Source organism: Penaeus japonicus, unplaced genomic scaffold, assembly GCF_977035675.1.
Source record: "Penaeus japonicus unplaced genomic scaffold, GWHDUDI00000001_assembly GWHDUDI00000043, whole genome shotgun sequence".
Classification (NCBI taxonomy): domain Eukaryota; kingdom Metazoa; phylum Arthropoda; class Malacostraca; order Decapoda; family Penaeidae; genus Penaeus; species Penaeus japonicus.
The window spans coordinates 27,496-40,180 of NW_028234445.1; the positions used below are offsets into that span (position 1 = coordinate 27,496).

General features: G+C 28.9%; 1 long non-coding RNA gene across 1 annotated transcript in view; it reads left to right on the plus strand.

Moving 5' to 3' along the window:
* The first annotated feature begins 1,265 nt into the window (after nucleotides 1-1,265).
* Nucleotides 1,266-12,685, plus strand: part of LOC147466552 (uncharacterized) — a 26,090-nt gene continuing 14,670 nt past the window's right edge. Inside the window, exons 1-3 of the long non-coding RNA XR_015190829.1 lie at nucleotides 1,266-1,458; nucleotides 9,734-9,823; nucleotides 10,803-10,876. This is a non-coding gene — a long non-coding RNA (uncharacterized LOC147466552). The remainder of the gene's footprint in view (nucleotides 1,459-9,733; nucleotides 9,824-10,802; nucleotides 10,877-12,685) is intronic.

Consider the following 12,685-nt stretch of genomic DNA (forward strand, 5'->3'; position numbering starts at 1 on the left):
CACAATTCCCCCGTGCATCCTTTAAGGATGCGGATGTTTTGCATCGCACTTTCTCAATGTAACAATTTCTCAGCAACAAAATCAACAGTTCAGCTGCTTCAGACAGGCATGATAGGCTTGATATTGCATGACGACGAGAAAAACCAGGGATAAGAGACAATCAACGCCCCTGCATGGAGATTTTTAATAGATTTTTTCTCAACATGTTTTTTTGTTGTTAGACACTAGTATATAATTGATTGGTATTTTAGTTGGTTGTTCATGCTTGTTATCAATATTTTCATGGAATAAAAGATACTGAAGGTTCGCTTTTTCGTGATTTTTAATTTGTAATTGCGTTTTATCGATTTACAAGAAAAAAATAACCCAGATCAAACGATGATATTAATTTAGTAACACGATTAAGTGCTGTAGACATACGGATCGCTTATGTGGATTATCGTGAATTCAGCTCTTGGATAATGCAATTTCATCCTAATCTATAACATACTAATTAGTACATTGCTATAGTTTACGTTCCTCAATCAACAGACATTAATGTATAAACCAAGGCGGCTATAACATTTATTATTTTTACATATTTCAGAATGTCAGTTAGTAATACACACTCACACCCTCCCTGAAATATGAAATAAGAAATCTCAATGCATGGCGAGTTTCATGTCTATGTTGTCAGTGATAAGAGGAGATTTTCCTGAGCAAGCAAGGCAAGCGAAAAGCAAGCGAAAAGCAAGCGATAAGTCGAATGGCCGCTCAAGAAGTGTTGTATTCCTCCGCCCTCGCAAGCAATGCAAGAAACAAACTATTGCTTTATTGTGCTCTAGAGGTGCCTGCGCTATGAAAATATGTTCGATAAATTAGCAACTTAGATAGAAACACCCAAGTTTGTTTTCATGACTGAATATTGCGTCCAATTATATAAGGGTCTCCCATTCATACCACACACAACCAAGGACTTGCAAAACAACTAATTCCGATCGAATAAAGATGATCGTACATCTTTAATATGATTAAAAAGTCGTATTCTGTATGAATATATCGAGTATTTAAGTTCCTTCGAATAGGGAGATAAAATAGACGTTGGCAAGCGGAAGGTTACTGTCTAGTCGGGTGTTATGCGGCCTCTGCCTGTCTGTGTTATAGATGCCAAAATTACCTGTGGCTAAAGGAATCCAACCTCCTCAAGGACTACTCAATCCTCTCTAGTCACCCAATCTCCGATCCTCCATTACCTCCCGACCCTCTTGCGATCGCACTGCAACACCATACCAACATTGCAATCGGAGTGTTTATAGTACCAAATAACAAAGTACAAGATTTGCAGAAAAGGCGAAAGGAAATGTAGTTTGTATTAATTTTTTTCTTCTTCTTCGGGGAGACGTTAAAGGTTCTCGCGCGAGAAAATGGACCAGCTCGGGAACCTGTTGTTACTAGTGTGTGGTGTGACGCTGATCTACGGTAAGTTGATAATTGCAGAGAGAGAGAAGAGTTATAGTGTGAGTAGGCATACCAACACGGGTTTTTCCCGACGATTTTTTTTTTCTGTCTCTCTAGATTTCCCCCCCTCTTTATCCTTGACACGGGCGGCCGATACTTACATTGGTGTAGCAATTCTGTAGGGAACGTCAACCACGTGCAGTTTTGTAGACCATTTCTTAATTTGACCAATTAATGAATGTTAAGTGCCAGGGCGAGGTAATATAATAAAGTGTGAGAATATTCGCATAGGCCTGGCAGATTTATTTCTATCAGTCAGCATGGGACCTTTTAACGCAGCCGACACATCATTTTCTTGATTTTTCTCTATTTCTTCCATAGTGAAGGACTATACATAGAACTTGAAAATTACTTTTAAAAATGAGCTTGTCTCTTTCAACATTCTGAGGATCCTGTGTTATTAGATATAACGAATTTTAGTGATGTTTTTAATAAAAATGAAATCATCATCATCATCATCATCATCATCATCATCATCATCATCATCATCATCATCATCATCATCATCATCATCATCATCATCATCATCATCATCATCATCACCATCACCATCACCATCACCATCATCATCGCCATCACCATCACTTTCATTATTATTTTATGAGAGCCATTGTGTCCAATGAATAACCCTTTTGAGAATTCTGAATTCTGTGAAAATTGAGTTTCAAACCAATTTTTTTTCTTATCATAACTTCTGCTTGATATGAAATTTTTATTTAGTAATAGATGTGACAGTTTAAAATTTTTTTGTTTGAGTATGTTGTATATTATTGAAAATTCAGTTTGATTTAGGGATCATGCAATTGCAAATATTCATTTGAACGATACACAGACTAATTTTCAAGTTATGATACATTTTGTCCGCGCTACAGTTCTGAAGTGTTAAGTTCCCGTGACTAATATGTATTTATAATTTCCCTTTGACCAGATCATGTATGTTCACGTCTAGACGTTTTGCGCACATGATCAGTCTATAAATATTCTAAACTAAAGGTGCTTCTTTGTAGGGACTTCTCATGTAAATACAAATATGTAAAGGAAGGAAACACGAGGATTAAGAATCTAACATATTCATGGTTACCTCTTGTTCCGATCTGAGTGGAGTAGAATTTCGGATTTCGAAAATATGACAACATGACTTTCAAAGACAAGAATCGTAATTTCTTAGATACGTTAACGTTATCAGACTGAATATGCATGAGGTGTTTGAGTCTTATTTTTTCTCATTTTTGCGAAGAAAGACTTAGGGAAATCACCCTAGTAGTACCCAACTGTACTAATTGCCAGACGATCATAGGAAGCCCATTGTTTGGGGAATGTGGTGATCAAGGCTCCTCATCTTTGACAGGTTAATGTATAGTACGAGTTGTTTGAACTGGACCATTCGATACTAATAGTTTGGAAAACTATGTACTTTTATCGTACTGTTTTAAATTCTTTACTGTTTTGATTCACCTGAGTTCTTTGAAATAAGTTGACCTCAGAATGTGTTCTGAGATTGGCCTTTGATTGTTAATTGTTGCTTTGCTCATATTAACCCTTTCTTGCGAAAATCCCTACGCCGGGCCATTGCAATATTGCATTGGAAACGTCACACTGGCATGACACCCTGGCATCGGGAATTTAGCTGTGTCACATGGGTGTGACGCACCGTCGTCATAGGGTTAAGAAAAGAAGGAAAGAAAGAAACATAACTATTATTAAAAACTACACAGATAGATCAACCCATCTGAGATGAGTATGCTTGACCATGCAACCCCCCCCCCCCTCCCCACACACACACAGGGGTATGTATTAAGTGAATGGCAGTGATAGATTGGGGTATGTGACTGTCATAAAGAGTACATGGTTTTTGTTTAAACATTATCAGTTTAATTTCATTATATAATCCATCTTGTAAATTTTATTTCAATATGATTTTCAATTTTTTTTTATTTTGTCTTACAATGGTAGCAAGTGTTTTTTGGGGATAAGGATATCTTTTAGATATGTCAAGTTTGTTATTTTAAGTTATCAAATTTTATTTATTTTGAAAAACATACGATTCAATGATTTTTTTCCTCACTTTTGAATAAATTTAGATAAATGATAGACATAATTTTAATAAGGTTAAGAAAATAAGCTAACCTATAAAGAGGAGCGGGCAATCACTTATTTGGGTGCAAACGATTGAGCTCTAAAAGATTTTGAACAAATAGCAACATACAAGTAAAAAGGTGAGGCTTTTTGATATTTAGATATTCAGTTTGTAGTAATAAGAGAAAGCATTCACTGAAACAGTTATTTTGATCACTGTGATTAGACCATAGAAAAAAAGTAGAGCTTATAAGCAGGATTTCATTTCTTTCTTGAGAAAAGTAATTTGTATATATTGAAAACATAATCTGTTCAATAAAATAAGTAAAATGTAAAAAATCTGAAACTACATAAGATGTACCGTTATGTAGAAAATTATCTGAAGGATACAATTCCGTCCAGCAAAAACTACGCTATAAGGAGTGTTGGGAATAAGAGAGTAGTTTTGTAAGAATGAATTTGAGTCATTTTTTAAGGAAAATGATCCTTATTTTTTAACTTGTCCCTTAAGTAGAAATTTAAAACCAAATAAATAAGGAAATATGATAATGGTTTTAAGTTAAACCTTATTTATTTAAAATAAGGGAAAAAAATTTAAAATAAGAAAATACTACTTCTTATTTTTGTTTATCATTTTTCTTACTCCTCCCCTACTGTAGTTAACATTTTGATTTGCATCTTCCTCCACTTAGGAGATTTTTTGGCAGAATTCTTCCATCTTGACTCGGTATCTCGATCTGAGTTAAGTAAGACTACCTCACAAGGCAACGCGGCTAGGACAATGTGCGACTATGTCATCTGTATTGCTACAGCCAGTCGGATGTTGTAAACTCTGCAGATGTGCCAAATAAGGATTTTTCGTTAAATTGATGGGACGATACCACCATCCAGCCCTAACGAGTTATGAATGTCATTAGTTGAAAATAACCTTAGAGACAGTGAGTCATAATTTGCACTGCCCGGCATGCTCCCTAAGAGATAATTGGAGAGGGCAGAGGATATTCATGCACTTGGAGAGTACTAGGAAACATAATGACAAGTTACATCCAAAATAATAGTAGCCCCCACCCCCCATCATCCTGTAGGAAGCTCATGAACACTTTACTCTTTCCCTAACTCTGGGCACGTCGATAAGGAAAACCCCTCCAGCTGGGCCGTATGCAAATATTGCATTGGAAATGTCACACTGGCATGATGCCCCGGCAAACGGGAGAATTTAGCTGTGTCACCCGGTGGGCGCTCCGTCGTCATAGGGTTTATACAATGTACAAGCAAAATCATTTATGTGCTAGTGGTTTTCTGAAATTAGCGAGGGGTGGGTCATAATTTTTAGTCATCTGTTCAAATTACTTTAAATTTCTGCAGTATGGTCCATTAGTGATATTTAGAGAATCAAGGTATAACTACAAAACTTGTGAAGATGAACCCCTAATGTGTAGTATGTTTTGATAATAAAAATATTTACGTAGAAAAAATCTCAGTCGAAAAAGTTACTTGGGGTCTACAGGGCCCTATGGCAAATCGTACAAAAAGAGGAAAAAATGTGACATGGTATTTAGAAAACATTTTCAATATCTCCCCCTTTTTTTTCCTAGCTTTTTCAAAAAGTGCTGCTGTCTTAAATGTGCAATTGATATAACCAACAATATAACAGGAAAATAAAGAGAACCTAAAATGGTAAATTTTATGCTAGAATATTTCAATTATTTAAATTCACTCTCTCCCTATTACCCAACCCCACGCCTGTAAAATCATTTTTATTATATATAAAAAATATATATAGTAATATATATATATATATATATATATATAATATTCCGAATCAATATATATTTTATATATATATAATAAATATATTATATATTATCTATATAAATGATATATATATAAATAAAAAAATAGTATCATATGTAAGTAACATTATACAAATAAAATTAAGAATGTAAAACATAAATGATGTATAAAAAAAATGATTTATTTATATATATAAAAATATATAATATAGAGTAATAATATAAATCTATAAATTATATATATATATATGTATATATATAAACAATAATTTATACATATCTATATATATAAAATAATATATATATATAATATTTTACAAATATATTAATTTATATTTAATTATATTTTATATTTATACATACAAAAACACACACACACCCACACACGCACGCACACACACACACTCACCACACACACACACACACACACACAACACACACACACACACACACACACACACACATTCACACACACACACACAATGCACACACACACACACACACACTACACACACAACGACACACACCATCACACACCGCACACACACACACACACACACACAACGACACACACACACATATATATATAATATATAATACAATAATATAATATATAATATATATAATATATAGGTAAATGAAGTAAATATATATGTATATGTATACATATATATATAAAAAAATGTAGACGTATATATATATATATATATAAATATATATATATATATTATATTTTAATTTAATTTATTTTATATTGATAACAGTATACGCATACATAAACCATCACACACTCACACACACACACAGCACACACACACACACACACACACCCACACACACACACAACACACACACACACACACACACACACCCACACCACAACACCACAAACATGATATATATCATATATAAATATATAATTATAATAATATATACAAAGTATATATATAAATATATATATAAATTATATATATATAATTAAATATATATATAATATATATTTATACATATATATATATTTATAATACTATATATATATAATATATATAATAATATATTTAATATATATATGTTAATGTATATATAAATGCTTTATTGCATTCTACCATCTTCTCATAGTGTGTATATATATATATATAATATATATATATATATAATATAAATAAAAAAAAATATATATATATATATATTTATTTAATATATTTGTATTTATATTTAATTGTGGTCTATAAAATAACTATGTATCAATATAAATGAAATAAAAATATATATATAATATATCTAAATAGTACAGAATATATAATATATACTATATATATGATATATATGTATAATAGATATAAGATTATGTAATAACATAATATATAATACATACCATATTTATACCCATATATTTTATAACCATGTAAAAATAAATATATAAATATAGTATATAAATGATATATAAAGTAAATATAATAAATTATATATATAAATATAATATAATATATATATATATATATATATATATATTTATATATATATAAAATAATACTATTTATATATATATAATATATATTAGTATATATATATAAATATTATATATATACACACACACCACACACAATCATACATATATGTAATGCAAATATGATTATATATGATATAAATTAATATTATATACATACACATTTATACATAAATAAATAAAATATAAATATATAAATATAAATAAAATATAATCTATATATATAAATAATATTATATATAATATATATATAAATGATAAAAGAAAAATATATATATATATATATATATATAAATATACATTATATATAAAAATTATATGTATATTAAATTATATATATATTACTCTATAGCTCTTCTAATACTATATTATATATACATAATATATTCACAATATCAAAATATATATATATTATATATATCTATATATATATATATATAAATAGAAAGAGTAAAAATAATATATAAAAATGATATATTTGGATGAGAGGTGTAGTGAAATCATATGAAATGAGAAAAAGACTGAAAATATATCAAAACAACATAACTCGAACACGCCCAAATACAGAACACAGACTACCCAGACAATATAATTGACATAAAGAGGGCACTTTTCTGGTTGCAGCCGCCTTTTTGTTACTGCCTTAACACTACTGAACTCCCATAAAAAATGAGAAGACGAATAAAGAAGGCCATTTACTTAAACTTAAAAAAGGGTATTGGTCATATCATTACTTTATTTTCATATGATATGACTGTGTACGAAGATTTTCATGTAGTCTGAATTTTGTTTTTGCAAGGAAATAGAACAAACTTTTCTCATCTAAGAAATAAAAATGAAAAGAACACCCAAAGTAGAAAAAAAAATAGAAATATTTTGTTAAGAATGCAAGTGTACTAATGTATGTATTGGTCTGCCACAAGACAAAAAAAAACACAATAATTAATTATTTCAAATCTAGTATTTTCGCAATTCTGTAGTGTTGACTTTTCAAATAGATTCAATATTTATGTTGATGACACATGGATAAAGGTAAATGCTGTGTACTGAAAATAGCATATGTTTAGTAAACTTCTCAGGGGCCCTGGCACAAGCCAGAGATTATATTCAGTGGAGCAATAATAAACTGTCATAAACCATAGCAAGATGAAGACCATAGTAGACTGCTGTATAAAAGTCTATGTTTTCTTTCATATAAATGTAACTATCTATCTATCTAACAATAATATAATTACTATATATATAAATATATACATAAATATAGTTTATATATAAATTTTATGTATTTATTTATTTATGTAATTATTGTGTGTGGTAGTAAGAGTGTTACATAGAATATCCGCACTATAATATATACAAATAGTATATATATATCAAAAACACAAATATCATATAAATAAATAAGAAATAGTGATAAATAACTTATATAGACAAAACAAAAAATCAAAAACAAAACTAAAAATATACCTATCAATATCTAGTATAATAAATATAAAGATAATAAATAAATCTATAGAGAGAGAGCCGTGAGATAGAGACGGCGTGAGATCGAGTAGAAGCGATAAGAGGAGAGAGATAGAGAAAGAGAGATACATAGCCATATAGCAACTAAACATACATCCATAAATCTCACACACACATAATAAAAAAGATATCTTATAAATAATAAAAATCAACTATAATATATCTATATATAATCAAAAAGAAAACAAATATATACTAATATATAAATAAAAAAAATAAGTGAGAGATAGAGAGTCAACAAGTAAATGACTATATAAACTATTCTAAATAACATATAAATATATTAAATATAAATATAAATATATATAATATATGTATATGTATATATATATAAGTATATAAATAGATTATAAAAATAATATATATATCTATAAATAAATATATAAAATATATACATACACATCAATACACCCATATATCATATATATAAAAAAAATCTAAAACATATCCAAATATATATATATCTATATATATATATAATATATATATGAATATAGAGATGATATATATATGTATCTATATATATGTGAATATAAATATGATATATGTATATATATAAATATATATATATATGAATATAGATTGAATATATATATATATATATATATATATATATATATATATATATATATCTATATATATATATTATATATATATATATATATAATACATACATTATATATATATTTTTTTTTTTTTTATATAAATATATAATATATATATATATATATATATATATAATATATTATAATATATATAATATTTGTATATAAACTTTTGTATAGCATACTTCCTGACCAAGAGTTGAACCCTGCCAACCTCTAGGTCATATTTTATGCATGTTTATCAATGCAGTATTTCCTTATTCCATTATATATGAATTTAGATATATGTATATTTATATATGTTTATTTATATATATGTATATTTTTATGTATTTATATATATTATATATTATATATATATATATATATATTATATATATATATATATATATATATATATATATATATATGTATGTACACACACACACACACACACACACACACACACACACACACACACACACACACACACACACACACACACACACATCCTTGTAATTCATTGTTTTAGGGTTAAACTTCAGATAAAGTTAGCTTCTCAAGTAACTTAAAAAGATATTCTTTAGGACATGATAACAATATATTTAACTTCTTATGGATCGAAATTTGCTCCTTTTATTCAGTTGAAGTCTTATGTCTGTTGAGGGCAATGGTTGAAAGTATTACTTGTTAAGTGCTTCTCTGAATCGTCCTGCCTCTAAATTGCCTTTGTCTTATTCTCCCGTCTGCAGCTTCAATTGATGTTGGCGTCGGGTCGGATCCCCCACCCGAGATGGAGGGCTTGGTGGTAACACAACCAGCGGCATCAGAACCACTGACAGGTAACCGCTGACTTTTTTGGGCTCTCGATCAGCCCCGATTTTGTTGCTTCTCCCTTGATGTGTTGTTTGGTAGATACCTTTTAAGAATGTGTATTGCTCTCCCATTAATACCCTTTTAAAATTGCAGTTTGTATCAGAGTTGAATTGGTCTTTTCTGGTTGCAAAGCAGAATTACATTTTGATGTTAGAAGTACCCTTTAAAGTTGTAATAGTATTTTTTGTTAATATATTTAAGATTAAAGTCTCATGAAAAAGATTAATGATGAATCAGATAAACACATTTGTATATTCTTCATCTTTCCGTAATTTGATATCCTCTTGTGGAAGTTGTTTGACAAGAGGTTGAGTTTCCTTCTAACTGTTACATATATTGATAATCCCTTCTGATTGAATTAGTTTATTTTGTGAAGCTAATAGGGATTAAAAAGAAAAGAGCATTATTTTTATAAGAGCATAGTTCACAGTTTTACTTAAATCAAAGGCACTGTTCTCTTCAGAAAATGAAGATAATGGTTTTAGTTGGCAACTTGCAGGCATCTCCAGGGTAATCTGGGGATTTTTGTGACAGTCAAGGACAGTGCATGTTTTTGCATATGACCAATTTAAAGAAAAACTTTTATCGCTTTTTTAATGTTTTTTCTTTTTAACGAGATGTCATTTCATTTTGTAGAGTTATATAGCAAAGTTGATAATGTAGAATTATTTTTTTATGTAGATTTATGAGTGTGTATTTTTCTATGTTTTTCTTTTTAGGTCCAGTATTTCTGGGAACAAATGTATAGAAAAAGTAAAAGGGAAGAATGATAACAATAATGATACCAATGGTAACTATCCAAAGATTAATGAGGGGGATATATCAACAAGGCAAGTGAATTGAACAAATTATTTTATTATCTTTGATTATTATCTTTAATATTATTTCATATTTTTATGTAATACTTTAGTTTGGGGCCATTAAGTGTTGATCCCACTCTTTCAGGGGTTGAACTAAGTCCTACACAACGAAAGGACCGACTTCTCAAGTGCCATTGCTCAGACTGTGACAATGAATTTGTGAGATGATGGTATGCTAGGGCAACCATATTATAGACAGAGGGAGAGAAGGCTTTATACAGTGAGTGACATTAGAAACTGTTGTAGGAGTAAAAAGTAGCAGCTAGTCAATTTATCATTGGATAAAGACTTTTAGTCGTATGAGATTAGTTATACGATAGGAATAAAAAGGTAGAAGCCAGTTTCTTCTCGACTGTATTTTATTTTTTAAAGGGAATTTACTGAAAATGTATACAGAATTTATGAATCATACATTAGGTAGTTTTTCAATAGAATAGAAGAAGGAATATATTAGAGCATAATAAGAATATAAAAGAGTTTCACATAATATTAAACTTATAATCGTTGTCCACTGTTTTAGTGAATAAAGGTGTTATAATGAAATACATTTATGTTTAGGGCAAAAACCCTTATTGATAATATTTTCACACTCAGAACATTTTAGGTAAATACCCAAAAGGGTTGGGGTTTTTTCAGATCTGAAAAATAATGTCTAGAAGAGAAATTGCGAAATCAAATTCACTGAAATTTAAAAGTTTAGTGTTAGTAGTGATAGTCTTGAACTCAAGTATAGGTAGTAAGTGAAAAGGAATAAACAGGGTGTTGTTTAGCTTATTAAAGTGTGTGTGTGTGGTTTTTTGATTAATTTTGGGACATGTAAAATTGACAAAGAAGAATGTTTGGCTAGTCTGCATGAGTGAGTTTAGTGTGTGAGCCCATGGGTTTTTGTTTGTGTGTTTGGGTTTTTCTTCTGTCACGTTGCCATATCATAGTTGGAGGATATACAAAGGGAGAGAGAAAGTGATAGATAGGTGCTAAATATAATTTGTTTTAATGGGTAAATGTTTTTCAGACTGTCTTTGTGCTGTAAGAACAGCTTCTTGTGTACAGTATTTGTTATACTTAAATGAATATGACCTCAGTCAAAGAAATGAATAAATAAAGAGCTTGTACATTTTAAGCTTTGTTTGTAATGGGATTGTGGCTCTTGGGGTGTGGTGTGAGCATGATGCAGCCGTGATGAGTACATTTGGGTTTATTTAGCCATGTAGTTATAGTGAAGATGACTTAATTCTTATTCGAGTGTGAGAAAAAATTTTTTTATAAAAAGTAAAGATGATATATATATATGTGTGTATATATATATATATATATATATATATATATATATATATATATATATATATATATATATATGTATATAAATTTATGTATATATATTTTTTTACATATATATTATATATATATGTATATGTATATATATATATGTATATGTATGTGTATATATATATATATATATATATATATATATATGTATATATATGTATATATATGTGTATACATATATATATACATATACATATATGTATATACATATATATATATTATTAAATTTTAATATATATATTATACATATAACATATACATTTTTAACTATATGTATATAATATAATATACTACACACATGCATACATATGTTATATATATGTAATTGGATGAAGAAGGGGAAAAAAATTATTGCCCCATATTTATAATTTCAGAATGTCATACTGTTTGATTTATTTGTTTTTTTGGGACTTTGACATAAAAAGTGTGCAAATGGTTTGGTTTTTTTTTATTCAATTTATTACACAAACCCCAAAACACACACAAAACGCACACACACACACACAACACACTGCACACACATGCACAACATGCACACACACACAACACAAAAACACACAACACAAAACACACCACACACACACAACCACAAAACACAAACCACAACAAACCAAACACACAACACACCACACAAACAACACA